The sequence below is a fragment of the Epinephelus fuscoguttatus genome, linkage group LG4 (assembly GCF_011397635.1).
Source record: "Epinephelus fuscoguttatus linkage group LG4, E.fuscoguttatus.final_Chr_v1".
Lineage (NCBI taxonomy): Eukaryota > Metazoa > Chordata > Actinopteri > Perciformes > Serranidae > Epinephelus > Epinephelus fuscoguttatus.
In genome coordinates, this window is record NC_064755.1 from 8,752,122 (window position 1) to 8,768,418 (window position 16,297).

The 16,297-nt window shown below is 39.4% G+C and overlaps 1 pseudogene; it reads right to left on the bottom strand.

Annotated features, from left to right (window-relative positions):
- LOC125887275 (uncharacterized) overlaps positions 1 to 16,297 on the bottom strand; it is a 753,166-nt pseudogene that overhangs the window by 149,246 nt on the left and 587,623 nt on the right.

Here is a 16,297-nt window from a genome sequence, read left to right on the forward strand (position 1 = left end):
GGCGGCTCGTTCCAGCACAGCTGCCAAGTTTTCAAAATTACTGCAATCCCGACAAGTACTTGAAAGCAGCAACAGTCTACTTCCTGGCTCCGTCGAGTCGCTCTTGTGACTGTACACCCAAAATACCGCCCCCACCTCCACCCCCTCCTCCTCCACCCCCCCCATTCACAATAATAATACTACTACACACGCTACTCGGGGCTGCCAGTGCGCATGCGTCAGAGCTGGAAACTTTATGGGATCCTTATGTGAGAAGTGAAAAAGGAGGGAGAGGGACAAGAAGGGAGGTGGATAGTTTGTGTTTCGCTGATCAGATCAATCTTACAAGAATCCTAAAATCCTCCAGAAATGTTTGAGAATATTTGCACATGCACATGTATGTTATAAACATATACATATTGACTGATGAGCAAGTGTTTAGTTTTTATTCATCTGCTTTAAAGAAATAACTAAGTAAATAAACTCTGTCAGGCCTTGTGGGGAAATACAAGTAGTGAGACGTTTGTCTGTTCTGAAGGGAACAGATCTCCAGAACAGTTTGCCTCAGGACAGTGAACCCTTGTTAAATCAGTCAAAAACTCAGCGACACTGTCAACCGTTTTATAGGCCTGCTGACATTTGAGGAATGTGTTATGCAAATCAAGTTCATTGCCTTCTTCATATTATTATCACAGCATACTTTGGGTATTTGAACTTAGCTTTTTCAGTGTACATATAGGCATATGAGTATTGTTTAAGGCAGATCAGGAAAAATGTGATGCTTTTCTTTAATGCTACTTTCAATATATACTTCACTACAGTCAGTACATGTACATGACATTAGAGAAAATCAATTCAATGTGTTAATCAGGCTAAAACTGGACTTTTAAAATACATGTAAACATGTTAGGCCAGCTGGAATTGTACCAAATTGAATTTCTCAAAGTTAGACTAACCCAACCCAGATAATGTGATTGAGAGTCAAATTACTACTTCATGCATATAGTCAATCAGACCCAAACTGGCCTAGGCGCTCTGCACATGCTCCACAGTTTTCGCCCCAGGCTTTGACTCAGAAGTTTAATAGCAATAAAAGTGTAACAGAAGAAGAAGCCAGTAAAAATATGGCAAAATCTACAATCCACTGTCTGTAGTGCATTTTTGGACAGACGTGGACACAGTTCATGCTGTGTCACCTGAAAAAGTTAAATACTTTAAAGTACGTGGATGGCAGGAAAACACAGAATGGCAACCTGTTCAAAAAAAGTGGAGGGACAGTTAGACACCACTCAGTTGTTTGGTCTATGACTTAATAGGTGAACCAGAAAAAGGTCTGATACTAACAAGCTAAAAGGGGGCCACCTATGGTAGCTGAGTCAGACATACTTCAGTCTATAAATTGACCCATTATTATATACTGGGACAGTAAAGTACACCTAGTGTACACAGCTAGACAGTTATTAGCTCCTTTGCAGATTCATATTTTACACACAAAACAAATTTCAGTTTATGGCATAAGATGCATTGTACCAACAGTAAAGTAGTAAAATTAAGCATCTAATCAGTGGTGTAATGGAGGGTATACACAGGTATATGGGGTAAACCAACATCTCTTTCTGGCGGTTTACAGTTTATCCACCTATCAGCCAAAAAACATTGGTTATATTGAAGAGTGTACCCATTTCCTCTTCGATAACCTACCCATCTACTTTGTAGTACACCCACATCATCAACTACCCTGACACCACTGCATCTAATGTATTTTTGTACTTTTGGTATTGAAACTATGTTTTGCAGATAATACCACGTTTACTAAGTGGCTATGATTAATATTTTCATAACAATGTATAAAAGGAAATGTGAATATGTGAAAGGGGTCACTCACAGTGATGATCCTTCAGAGCTTATCACCAGAATCTGCAGCTTCTATTGGCTTTATAGAGAGTTTCAGTTCGCTGTTAAGCTGTGTGGCCTTTACTGTTTTGTTTCACCCTCAGCGCTCTCACTGCATTGTTTTCGGCCACAGCAGGTGGCTGTTTCTCGAGAAATAGCTCTGAAAACCCACTCTACACCTGGCAGGCACCAAGCAGAAGAGTGACCCAGTTAGCAACCAGCTGGAGCATTTAGCAGCTGAGGAGCCAAATATTGGTAGTTGTTACAGTTGATAGAGACCAAAAACAGAGTAAATATCAAACTTAGACTCACCCTGCCCATTCTCACTCCCAAGTCGTCAAAGGCAGGCGCCTTGTCACGCACCTCTGCGTGTGATCAATCAATCAATCAATCAATTTTATTTATAAAGCCCATATCACAAATCACAATTTGCCTCACAGGGCTTTACAGCATATGACATCCCTCTGTCCTTATGACCCTCACAGCGGATAAGGAAAAACTCCCCAAAAAACCCCTTTAACGGTGAAAAAACGGTAGAAACCTCAGGAAGAGCAACTGAGGAGGGATCCCTCTTCCAGGACGGACAGACGTGCAATAGATGTTGTACAGAACAGATCAGCATAATAAATTAACAGTAATCCGTATGACACAATGAGACAGAGAGAGAGAGAGAGAGAGAGAGAGAGAGAGAGAGAGAGAGAGATGCAGGACAGACAGTAATGACAGTAGCTTACAACAACATTAATGAAAGTAATAATATTATAATTAATAATAATATATTAATGTCTGGCAGTATACATGTGTGACAATAGTCATATGTGTATAATAACAGTAGAAGTATGACTAATGACTAATGATGGCAGCAGCAGCAGGAGGCATCCAGCAGGACCACGGCAGCAGCACAACCACACACGTCACACTATCCAGGCACCGCTGCAATATGAGTTAACCTGAGAGACAGTGGAGCACAAAGGCTCCGGAGAAGAAGCCGAGTTAGTGACATGCAGAATGGTTAGCAAGATGCAGTAATAGGACACGAGAGAGAGAGAGAGAGAGAGAGAGAGAGAGAGAGAGAGAGAGAGAAAAAGTTTGACTTCCCAGGTGTGAAATTATCCAGATCCTTTACATTATTAGGCCTATAAAGCAGGTGCACTAGAGACTTTGCCAGCCAAGTGTCTAACTTCCAGTTTAACCCTCCACTAACTTGAATGGGATAAAATGATATAATTGTATGTCTCTTCTAGACTTTTGAAATGTTATCAGACTGAATGGATTGAGTTGTGATAGTTAAATGAGTCATTTCACAGAGGTTGTGATGCTCAAACATGAATTCACTGACTTACAGATGTCTCTTTCACAATGTAAGTCTATGGGGAAAACTACTTTTGGGCCCAATTTCATCACGTGATGGAAGTTGTAGTTACACGGTTCGACCATTATTTCAAATTGGCTTCAAAGTCTAGCGCACTTCCTGGGGCCTGATATCAGGGCCTCTAATGAGATCCGAGCCACTTACTCTGCCTGGAGATGGAAAGTGTATGACCGAAATCCACAAACGCGTATACCCCTTCTCCAAGCTATGGAAGACACATGTGGAGATAAAGCAGTTGATGCTTTTCATGACTGGATTCGCCATGCTAGGCGATATTTCCCCCGCTGCTTCAAAATGGCCCAACATTCGCCAAAAATCTGGCAGTGTAAAAGGGGCTGTAGTGTAAAGAGCAAGGATATCTGAGTAGGATAGGGAGGTGGATGGAGCAAACAGAACCAGACTTTCACCAAGGAGACCGCAGTTCTTGGCCCATGTGAAACCAAAAGTGAATGTTATTTTTAACATAATGTTACGCAACTTATATATCTACGTCATTTATGACTTGTCATTGAAATTGCACTTGAAATTTCAAAGTCAAAATGTCTGCTGTGAAAAAGGCCCTTGAGTTATAAAACAGCCCAGACTCAAATGCTTAAGGGTAACTATAAATTCTCTCAGTGTACTAGGAAAATGTTTTTTAAAAAGTGCTATGAAATATGTCTGAAAGTTTAGGGAATATAGACGTTCATTTAAAACAGTATTCCAAGTTTTCTTTTTGTGCACACACACATAGCCTCAGAGGCAGACAATTAAAATTTACAGCTCTGCAGCCGAGACATATTGGCACTTGCTACATAATGAGGAATGAATGTTTGATTATGCAATGAACAGGCGGATAAAAACACGCCCCTGAAATGTAGGACGGCTCCTTTCTTTCTAGTCAACACACCTAAACACACACACACGCACAGAGTAAATATGACTATTAGACTCCCAGAGGAGTTTCATAATCACCCACACAGATCTTAATTAAACTATAAACAAGAACCTGCAGGTTGAAGTGTGTGTGCGTGTGTTTGTGTGTGTGTGTGTGTGTGTGTGTGTGTGTCTACACTCTCGTGCAGTTCTTCTGTTCTGACATGTTTTGTTGTTTGTTTTGTTGGTGTTTGTGAGGCTGTCGGTGTGTGTGTGTGTGTGTGTGTGTGTGTGTGTGTGTATGTGTGTGTTTGTATCAAAGATCCCCTGAGACAAAATGAAGGAGAAAACAGATATAATTGTGCTTTAATAACACACACAGACTAACAGGAGAGAACTGCAGAGGTGCTTGACGAGAGTTTTTCTAATATCTCGTATTTCCATGTAAGAATATGGAGAATAAGATGTGTGCTATCCCTTAAAAGTCGAAAACTAAAAAGTGTTTTTGGCGTACTCGTGATGCGTCTGTGCAGGCTGAAAGGCTAAATGTTTTAATCATTACTTTTCATCCTTACGAGGGTTTCAGGGGTAGAAACAAGGCCTCAGGCTACGGCATATGCTCTGAATCCTTTTTATGAAAAGAAACATTCCTTTTATGACACCCATGTCATTGATTTCTTCCGAAATTCTTCCATTCAGATAGCCTGAGGATCACACACAGAGAGCTCGCTACTTTACTGCCTCAAACTGGCCATTTCTGTGTGTTAGCTGCAGGCCAAATGGGGCGTGAGTGATTAACAACAGTAGCTGGTGATGCAGTAAAAGGTTCATTAATTAATCAGATAATCTGTGGTCGCCATGGCGAATAGTTCTGACACACAGTCTGGTCTCATCTCCACACAGCACACTGAGCACAGCTCACGTCAATTCACATAGTTTTGTTTTAAAGTCTCTTCTCACATGCTCAGTGTTGAGTCAAGGGTGAAATTAAGTTTAGTTCAACTTTTATAGATACTTTAAAAAAATGATTATGGTATTTCATTTTTAAGTTGTTTTGTTAATCTCAGTTTTAGTCTAGCCTGTTTAAATTGAGTTTAAAGGTAAAAACATAAATAAAATTATATGGTATGTTTCTGTTTCTGACTTTTTTCATATGCCCACTTTTAAATAGGTCTGTTAGGTATAGTTTATTGATGATTAGATTTTAACCTGATCTTTATAGTCTCATCTTGTTTAAGCATAATGTGACTTTTTTTCACTCTTTTACTGTTATTGGGTCTTTTTTGGTCTTAAAGCCACAGGAAGTGGAGGAAAGCATGCCGAGCAGCAGCAGTCTCCACAGGGCTGATGTAAATCATTTTCATTGTTCACTTGTTAAGAGTTGAGCTGCCAGTCATCCTCTGCTAAACTAAACTGAAGGTGTTTTGTGGAATTTCATGTCATCTAATTCCTGCTGCCTGACTCATACTCTTTTAACAATTTAACTTTATAGTGAACTTATATTGAACCAAAGCCACTGAGGATTATCCTCTCTGCTCTGTTTAACATGGGTGTGCTCTGTCTCTCTTTCTCTGTCTTAAAATAATTTGCGATAATATCTGATATTTTTTTGTTTTGTTTTGTTGTTGTTTTTTAAATCTACTGGAAGTCAAGCATAGAGAGGATGCGCAACATAAATGATGTGAAGATGTGCAGTGTGTCTGTGTCAGTAGAATGACATTAATGATGGATTACTGCACAGGAAGCTTGTTAGATTTCCTCTGCTAATGTTTTCCAGACTGACAGCTTTGGAATAACTCTGACACATGGAAGGCTGAGTGGTTCCTTATCTGCAGTCCATTAGCTATAGTGAAAATTCACTTCATATTGTTGCTATCAGGTGAAAAAACTCAGTCACTCTACATGTAGCATTTAAAGAAGCCAGGAAATGTTGTGTATCTAGCTTTTTGCACATTTTACCTTCTCTGATAATGTGGCTCTGGGGGTGGTCATGTTGGTCAGTCAGTCTGCTATTTGGACTAAAGTATCTCAAAAAACATGACATTAATTGCCATTAAATGTTATCCCAATCATTAGAAAAAAAAGTTGGCAATATGCATTTCTGCAAGCCACAGATATGTTACATTTGCACGTTATAATTGCTTGTTAGTATGTAGTGCATATGTTGAAACTTTACGTGTCAAAAAGACTGTGCTTAACGTGTTATGGTTTGGAAAAGATCATGTTTTGATTTAAAATACTTACTTACGACTTACGACTCACAACTCACGACTGGGCTGTTAAATCTGCACAGATATTGCTCCCCACAAGATGAATAGTAATAACGTCGGTGATGCCTACATTTTGTTTAACACCGCTGTGAGGTCAACATTTCCATTTGTCCAAGTGGTTTTATAACCAAATACGTATACTTAATATCTGTGTAACACCAATTTTTATATAACTCTTACATAACCCCTCTTATTATTGCACTCATATTCAGTCAGTTATGAAACTGTACTTGGGTTTTTAATTTTCTTTGTTCATTTTGTCTCATTTCTTTCACTTCATAGCTTTCAGGACATGAAATGTACACTACATTGTGCTTCACATTTGATTTTGAAAATGATTATTAGTTGCAGCCACAGTTTTATATTTGAATTTAATAAAAGTAATATGTTTTTAAAAGTAATTTAAATAACCAAATATCCAAAGACAAGGAGTAGCATATTTGAATTTCAGCTGAAATTCAAACTAAAATTATCAAATTGGGGGTGCAATTAAACCTGATATCATGGCAGAAAAAAGGCTACTTAATAGGAAATAGCTGTGTTTTTTTACTCTGCTGTTTATTAGTTTAAAATCAATTTCAGTGTACTAAATCTAATTTCAGTCAAACTTAATGTACATGTTGCTGAAAGATAGTGGATTTCGGTTTAAACAAGGTTTTTAAGTACCAGCTACCCAGGGACCCAAGAAATCAACTCTACATTTTACTGGATTTTCTCTCTTGTGTATTAAGTAGCGCCAAAAGTTCCCTGAGACATGAAGCCAAAGCTTTTCCAGACTGAATAGAAAGAGAAAGGCTGTCCCATATCACATACATCACACAGATTTGTCCCTGTTGTTCCTCCACATTGTTATTCAAGGACACATACAGAAATAACTTGGCTTTGTTTGCTAGTTTAGAAGATGATGCTGCTGCTGTGGAAGTGGCCTAATAAATATTTAAAATGCATCAATAACACAGGAACACAAAAAAAGCTAATGATGCTACAGTGACACACAGCTGACTCGCTACAATCAGTGTGTGTGTGTGTGTGTGTGTGTGTACAGATGAGGAAAGTGAAGATGCCATTCTCCACTCCTTGATGTGTGTACAAAAAAAAGGAGATCGAGCAAGAATATGAACAAAGTGACTTCTCATGCGTTGCTCTGTCTGTGTGCGGCTACCTGGGTGTCATCTCCTCTTCTTCAATAATGTTCAAACACACTGTAGCACAGAAATGAGATGTTTGCAAGTTTCTCAACTGTCTGTAACTCTGACAGAGACAACCGAGACGGGAAACAGCCATCTGACTTGTCTACACAACAATTTCTGCAAAACTAAAGTGCTAAAGGAGCAAATACATCATTCATGAGGTTTTTTTCCTATTAATACAACATCCAGACTGTGTCTTATTCCCGCTGTCATACAATCTGTTTCTTTTTTTTTTTTTCTTTTTTTTTTTTTTACACAAAGAATTTTTGATTTCTCCTTTTGGCAGCACTTGGAAGGTTAAATTTCTGCTTTCCTGTGCTGTTGACAAAGCACCAAATTAAACAGTTCAACTGTCTGTTATTAGGCTTGTTGAGGGTCAGTAAAAGTTCAGCAGGGTGTGTGGCACTCAGTGGGCCCACAGACAGCAGCTACAAGGAGTTAATAACTCTACTTTGGATTAAATGACCATTAGCAACAGACTGGATTACCAGGCGGCTCCATAAAGAGAGCTGCACGTGGACTCACTGTGACCCAACTCTGCCAGTCTGGTTACATCAGCGACTGAGAATCAACCTCCTTCCTCATCCAGACATCCCTGCATCTCTAACTGTGATACCCAACACACACACACACAGGAGTACAGTATAGAGCAGGGTAGACGCCTGGATGTGTGTGTTTATTCTTGGTCAGACGGTGGGATCCCGTGGCTGAAAGACGAATTTGGAATGGCACATGGTCCAGTATTTTAGTATATCGGTTACAGTGTTTCGGTCAGCCAGTCTGTCTGTCTGCCTGTCTGTTTGTCTGTCTGACTGTCTGCCCACTGAGGAGACGGGGGGGGGGGGGGGTGTGTGTGTGTGTGGGGGGGGGGGGGTCTCTCACTCCTCATGAGTGCAAAAATTAAACACACACACCATACATATATGGAGCCACAAGTAGCTATGATGTAAGAAACAACAGCGAGTCAATATTTTTCTGTTCGGTTCTTGTTCATCAAATATCTTTTAGTCCAGTGGTACAGTTTTATGTATCTGACATCACAGTGTCATGATTGGACTAAGTTGTATTTGGTGTTCACAATTTGAAGTAATTAAACAACTTAATACTGTTAAAAAAAAAAAAAGAAAAAGTCCCACTTGCTCATATGTTTGACCAGATGTTATACCTTCAACCCACTGTGCGTAGAAGATTCTTACTTTGTTGCCCTCCGGTGGACGAATAGGAAAAGACACTGTAGCGTACAGCAATGATTGTAATTTCATCCACGTTGTATAAATCGGTCTGAAGCAACACACAGCCCGCACTAATTTTCACGGGGATTCTCTTTTGTTCTTTACAGACTCAAACTCAAAATGTGAGAATGTTTGAAAGATGTTATAGTCACATTAAGATAAAATGCACTGGGGCTTTTACCTGGTGACAGGAGGGTAAAATGAAAGATGTATCAGCAGTGTAGGCATAGTACTCCTTCAAAATGTTATCACTTTATTAAATGGGCTTTATCATTGTTTATTAGCCTCACAGATATGGGTTAGAAGGGATCTACTACACCCAATAGTAGCTTCAGAAGGCTGTTATCAGCTCATTAAAGCAGTTGCAGTTTTGTTAGGTTTCACTTTCTGTTTTGTTAGGTTTAGGCACCCAAACTAGGTGGTTAGGTATAGTAAGAATTAGAGCTGTAACTTAATCAGAATCTGATTCAGCTGCTCAGTACAAATATTGGACTGTTCATTCCTTTTTTTCCATATAGTTTGAGAGTTTAAAGGGAATCTGAACTGAAATTCAAGCAACATAGTACACAAGCCACATTCGCCCTGCGAGCAAATGCATGCTAACTATGCTAATGCCAGATCAAAAATGCACAACAATATTTTTTTCTGACACTTCTGATATCAAACCAAAGATTATAGCCGATCAAATTGTTGTGAGCTGTAAATTTAGCACTTCTAAGCAAGAGGCAGAGGATAATGTTATCTTGGAGCCTGACCGGGAAAAGCCTCCCTTTCTTTGGTCAGCTGCCTCCATCTCACTCAGACTCACCCTAGGTTTGGGTCGGCAGCTGTCTGTACCAGAGAGCAGCACAAGAGTGAGGAGTGCTCACTCTGCAGCTACATCTGGCGGCCAAATCATTCCCAGAAACACACTGCACGTTGACTGACAAAGGAAAAAAATAAATAAATACTTGACATGAATAATCAAAGTCAACTGAGGAGTTTTTAATCCAAATCGTCAACTTTCAGGGAGCAGCCCTAGAAAAAAAGATCATGGTTTGAATTAAAAGAAGTAAGTTCGCTACATAACATGACATGAAGTGATGTAATGAACTTACATATGTCAGTTAAAATAAGTCAGTGTCGATTTTTGGCTTCACACGGGACACAAACAGCAGTCTCCTGGGTGAAAGTCCAGTGTTTGACACATCCCACCTCGACCTTGTCCATATGCAGACTTTGTTGGTCATCATACTTTGTCGCCTGACTTTCTCCTTTGCTCTCGTAATAGCCACTACACCCACTACAGGTTGCCAGTTATGCTCTTGATGACAACTGATAAAGGCCATTTAATAGTCTGATAACCTACTAGTATGTGTAGCAGGTCCCCTCTAACCTATCTATGAGGCTGATAATCACTGATAATGCCCACTCAATCAATGAGAACATTTAAAGCAGGAGCATGGACAGATAATAAATGTCCATGTGTGAAAGGAGATAAGGTGTTTCCATGCCTCACAATAAATTACTACAATCTGGCTTTGAATGATATTTGTATTTTACATTTTTTACACTTGGTGCGGCCCCAGCTCCACTGTGTACCTCTCATATTTTATCATAACAGGCACAGAGTCATATAGCTATGTATGTGATTTTCTACAAAGGAAAATGTATGGCAATCCTTTAAAAAAAAAAAACATGAGTCATTAAACAACACTAACACTGTTCTGATGTGGTTATAATGAATAAATCTTTGAAGTCTGCCTCTTTAAATTCTGCCCGTTCCATGAAAACAGAGTGTGGCTGCATTTTCTAATCAAGGTAAAAAATTACATATCTCCTTGCTCTAAGATAATCAAGTGTAAAATGTAAATATACAACGCCCATTAACACATATAGAATAACTCCTCCTGACCGATAAACTACACTGGGAAAACAGAACAGCTGCTTTTAACAGATTAACTGGGATTTGGATTAAAACAAATTGGATTGAATTAAGACTATTAAACAGAGTCCAGTATGTGGGATTTTGTAAAAGCAAGGGTGAAAAGACTATAACCTAAAAGTACTTACCATCAATGAAATATTTCTTTATTTTAAATTTAGTGGGTTTTTTGTACATGGTGGTTAATAACAGAATTTCTTCCTTCCTGTAGCCGTCCATGCTGAGCTCACTCTGGACCAGTAGAGGGCGACATGGCAGCTTTGCTCCCTGTGAGGAGCCTCTGGTTTACCCACTGTTGCCTTCCTCTATAACCGTGGGGGATGCTGCTGAGAAGCTGGGACAGTTGCTGTAGCAACCAGAGACTGCGAGACCCTGAAAAAAAATACTGTCAGCATTTTCTCACACTATATTTACTGTCAGCTCAGTGTGAGTGGTCGAAATGATCCTGCGGGATACTCCATTTTATTTAACTGTGTGTGCGTGTGTGTGCGAGAGAGAGAGAGTGTGAGTCAGACAAACCATACTGAACATGCTCATTTTTGTAAACAAAGCTAAACTGCATGTCTGACAACTCAAAGCTGGTTGGTATCCTAGCAACAGACAGCACTATAAATATCCTTTTGGGGTGTGTGTGTGTGTGTGTGTGTGTGTGTGTGTGTGTGTGTGTGTGTGTTTGGTAGCATTGGCTCTATCTATCTATCTATCACAAAAAAGTAGGGAAATGAGAGGGAAATGGGATAAGGGAGAGAGAGAGAGAGAGAGAGAGAGAGAGAGAGAGAGAGAATGGAGGACATAATGCACCAGCATAAGATCAGGAGGCACTAAGCTATGACAGTGAGTGGATACTCTACAGTTTGTGTTACTGCATCATCATTTAATCAACACATGTAGTGTGGTATTTGGCTGCTTGCCCTGCAGTCAGTAGCATAGTCATTGGGCGTGGTGGTGTAGTGTCCTCTTCTCACCACAAGGTGGGCCACCTGTTCCACCTCTGAGACAGAGAGAGAGAGAGAAGAAAAAGAAGAAGAAGGGCAGCAGAGTGCGAACACGTTGGCTTGATTTAATGCCGGGGGCAGTCCCTTTTATGTTCTGCTGCTTGTGATGGGGATGTGTAAATGAGGGAGACAGGAAGATCTTTGAGTCTTTGTAACATCCACATCACAATCTCTCTATATCCTCCTCATCTCCATGTATCCCTACAGTGTTGCAGTTCAATTCATTAAAAGTAAAAATCATGAAATACAACACAAGGATCTTTATTAGTACAAAACAAACATTCCTCAACTTTCTTCAGACATTCTGTCATCGTGGTAACATTCTGCATCCACTGTCATTTTCACAGGCTAAATGCATGGAGACACTTCCTTTAATCTCATGGAGCCAGATTGCAACTGAACTTCCTCTTCTAATATCCTGTCAGGTTTCTGTGGGTGCCTGCTGCCTTTGAACAGGAAGGGTGGGCCCAGTACCAACAGTGTATTACTCAATCAGAGGCAACATCACCATTAACAGATTACAGCAGAGTTTTACAGGGATGAAATAGTGTTTTAAACAGTATCAAATATGTTATATATATATTATATATACATGTTATATCCATGTATAGTAAAGTCTGGCAGGTGATCTGAAACTGACAGCTAAGTCTGGGTGCGTCATGAGTTGGATTCCAACAAATCATGGGTCAAGAGGCTCAGTTCCTTTTTGTGGCACACACTGAGGCTAATATGAGAGGTCAGCAAAACTGAGTTAAAGAAAATACGCTGATTCACCTTTTGGCAGAGAGTTAGACTAGAAGATTGATACCTCTCATATGTTTGTTCATTCAGTGTGAAGCCACAGCCAGGAGACAGTTAAACTAATCATTAATGACGGCCCTGTTTCATTGAAGTGATCCAGCAGGTGCAATTCAGAACCCAGAGGAGCTGGTACATCTGAATGGAATTCAGTCATCATTAATGTTATCTTTTAATAATTTATAGTTGCTGAAGGCTACTTTAAGGTACCCTGTTAGGTTTCCACCACTGGTAACACTATGAAGTAATGTTTCTATGAGTGGGTCCATGGGCACCGAGTTATCGTTAAAAGTGGGGGTGCAAGATTAGTGACAGGCAAGAGACACATATAAAGTGTGGGAGTTAGAGTGTCCTCCCACAGACCAAATAGAGCATCAGACACTTCATTTCAGGCAATCTGGTGCATTTTTATGTACCAATTTACTGTGAAAATGTCTTCATTTATGCAAAGGAAAACACAAAATCCAGGCAGAAGGTGACAGTTCAAAATATAACTAGAAATACTGCCTCCCATGTGTGAACCCCTCAAGGTGCAGTTAAAGTTTGCATCCATGTCTGTGAAAACTTGGATGCTTCATACAAATCTTCAACCCAGCAGCACAGAGAATCTATATTAAAAGAAAATTGTTTTTGCAGAGCCTTATGATGTCACAGTGAAGTTAATCTTTGACCTCTGGATGTAAAATATCATCACTTTATGATTTTAACATAGTAGACATCTGTGTGAAATTTTGTTATAATTAGCTGATGAATTCTTGAGTTATGGCCAAAAACATGTTTTTTGAGGTCACAGTGAGCTTGACCTTCAACCACCAATCAATTCTTGAATCGAAGTGGAAGTTTGTGTCACAATTTAGGAAATTCCCTCAAGGTATTCTTAAGATATCATGTTTACAAGAATAAGACCAATGCAAGGTCACACTGACTTTGACCTTTGACCACCAAAATCTAATCAGTTCATCTTTGAGTCCAAGTGGACATTTGTGCCAAATTTGAAAAAAAAAAAAAAAAAAATCCTTCAAGTTGTTCTTGAGATATTATGTTCATGAAAATAAGGTAGATGAGGTCACAGCAATCTTGACCTATGACTACCAAACTCTGATCAGTTCATTGTTGAGTCCAAGTGGATGTTTGTGCCAATCTTGATGAAATTCCCTCAAGGTGTTCTTGAGATATTGCTTTCACAACTGCATTACATTACATTATGTAAAAATATAATGGAATGGAATGAAGTAAGGCTGTCAGGCGCTCTGTATTGCCTTCAAATATTAATTCTCCTGTGGATCTCATCTATTGTGACCTCTGTCAGTACACAGAATAATTCACTCCTCTGTCCTCTTTTATTTAGGAAAGTGACCTCTTTAAATGTGCATGTGGCACATAATCACATCAATGATAAATTAATTTATTTTAAAGCTGCTCTGCCTGTACCATTGCTTATGCGCCAGCCTATGAGTGGGTTCCCTTTATGTTTGTGTTGTGCGCATACACAAGAACTCACATGCTTTTCTATATACAGTGCTGACGGCGGTTTCATGCTATTCTGCTGATCGTCAGTATGGTGCGGGTAACACACGAAGCACACCAAAGGCAGTGAAGAAGAAGACTGCAAGCTAGTAAACATGTAAACAATGCAGGATTTAAAATATTCAACAAATTCAAATCTCTATGGGGCACCTTTACCATCACATGACCTTAATCTTAATGATGCAGCAACGTGATGTGTTTTTGTGCCAAACACAGACATCAAACATCTAAGTGTTTGTAAAGTAGTCTCATCTTTGGTAGAAGCAACACATGAGAGCCATTCAATCAATGACCTGATGAATAAACAAGATAAATTATCATGACCTGGACTGGAAGCTGATTCAATATGAACAAAACCCACTGGCCTGGGTTGTTGCTAAATGACTTTAATTATTTTTGAATATGTAATATTCTTTAATATACTATTTTATGTAACCATTGTAACATAACTATTGGCTACTGTATTCTGTATGTTGTTTTCACAGAGGTCGTGATTTTCTCATGGCAGTCTCTCTCTATTATAATAAATGTCATTACAATAAAGTGAATGTTGTAATATTATGTTTAATGATGAGCTCCCTCACAGACATTATTAGAGGGGTGTCAGCACAACTGTCATCATGATATGAGATGAGTAGTCAGACAGTGGATCAGAGGCCTGTACTTTGAAGCAGGAAGTTAGTGAGGTAACTTCAGGATAAACTCTGGGTTTTCAGTCATACAAAGCTGGTTCTCTTCGGCGTGGTAATTTATGCTGAACAGCTAACCTGCTCCGGAGCACATTATCTTCAGAGTATCAGATCACAGCCTGTCAACACCCCGACCTCTGACCAATCAGGTCACGGTAAAAAAAAAACTATCCATGGACAAAAGTCGGGAGTCTCAGGTAAAAAGCCTATATATTGTTATAGGTCAGTAGAATAATTTCATTGTTCCAGGGCTTTATTTCCACTCGTTTTTAAAACAGAGCTTCAAACTGAGACATCGTTTACAACACTAAACACATGATTTTAGCAGTTTTCTAACTTGTGCAAAGTTTATTTTCGTCCGCAGTGATTGCTGACAGCGTTGCTAGTTTTACACTCTGATTCCATTACTGTCGCTCAGAACAACAGGAGACACTTGTGTGATGAGAACTTGGGAAAAAAGATAATATTTTATCAGAAAAACAATCCACACACTGTCAATGGGTTCATTTCGGTCAGTCATAGACTTCAGTCATTAACTACTTTTCCACCCTTTACTTCAGTGGTAGAAACAGTCTGGCAGCACTTTAAAGTGTTTTATGTGACATATTCAAAGTAGCTCAGTCATAATAAAAATAAATAGCAAAAAATACTCTATACCAATGTCACATATAGCCTAGTGATACCTACACGTAATATAAGTGTCAGACGATAGTGGATTTTTGGATAGTATTTTCAGTGTTTCTACATTTTCCTCTTTCAGAGTTCATCCCATGCTACCAACATTGAACTGTCTTGCACTTTCAATACCGTTTCATTTCATATCATATGAAGAAGCCTACTTTATTCATGGTTCTGATGATGTCACTTGTAATTAACACCCTTGCCTCTTTCACATGAACACACTCGTGACCGGATAGCAGAACCCAGAGTTGACTGAACTAGATGATAACCAGCTTCGTAGTACCGGTTATCCGGACAGACAATGTTAGGGTTAGTCAAGCCAGATAAGGAAAATACTGTATATCCCAGGTAAGTTGAAGTGGCTTCATACCATAGGCCTCAGGTAAACAAGTAAATCAGGCAGACAGAAAGATAACAGAGATAGCTCAAATGTTTGACAGCTTAGGCAATCTACCTATGTTACAGGGTACCATCTCAATAAACTGAATCTTCAGTGAGCTGAAGGAAAACATCTCTGCAGGCAGGTAGCAGTCAGGTGATGTGCAGATTTGGAGCTCGCCGAGGACACCTAGTGGACAGGTGTGGACCCAGCAGGCCTGGGACACAAACACAGCACCCACAGATATCTCTTTTCCAACAAACTAGCTCTGGTTCTTGAACCAGCTCCATCAAGTTTCTTAGAACCTTGGTGCTATTTAGCAAACCAGCCAACATTTCCACCACTTTGAAGCAGAACCAGTGACGATGTTCACATGTACAAAATATTCCAGTTTTTGCCATTATTCTGGAAAAGACAATATTCCTGCCAAGCTGTTGCCATGTCTAATGAAAATGAAAATTCCACTAATATTCAATCAATCAATCAATCAATCAATTTTATTTATAAAGCCCA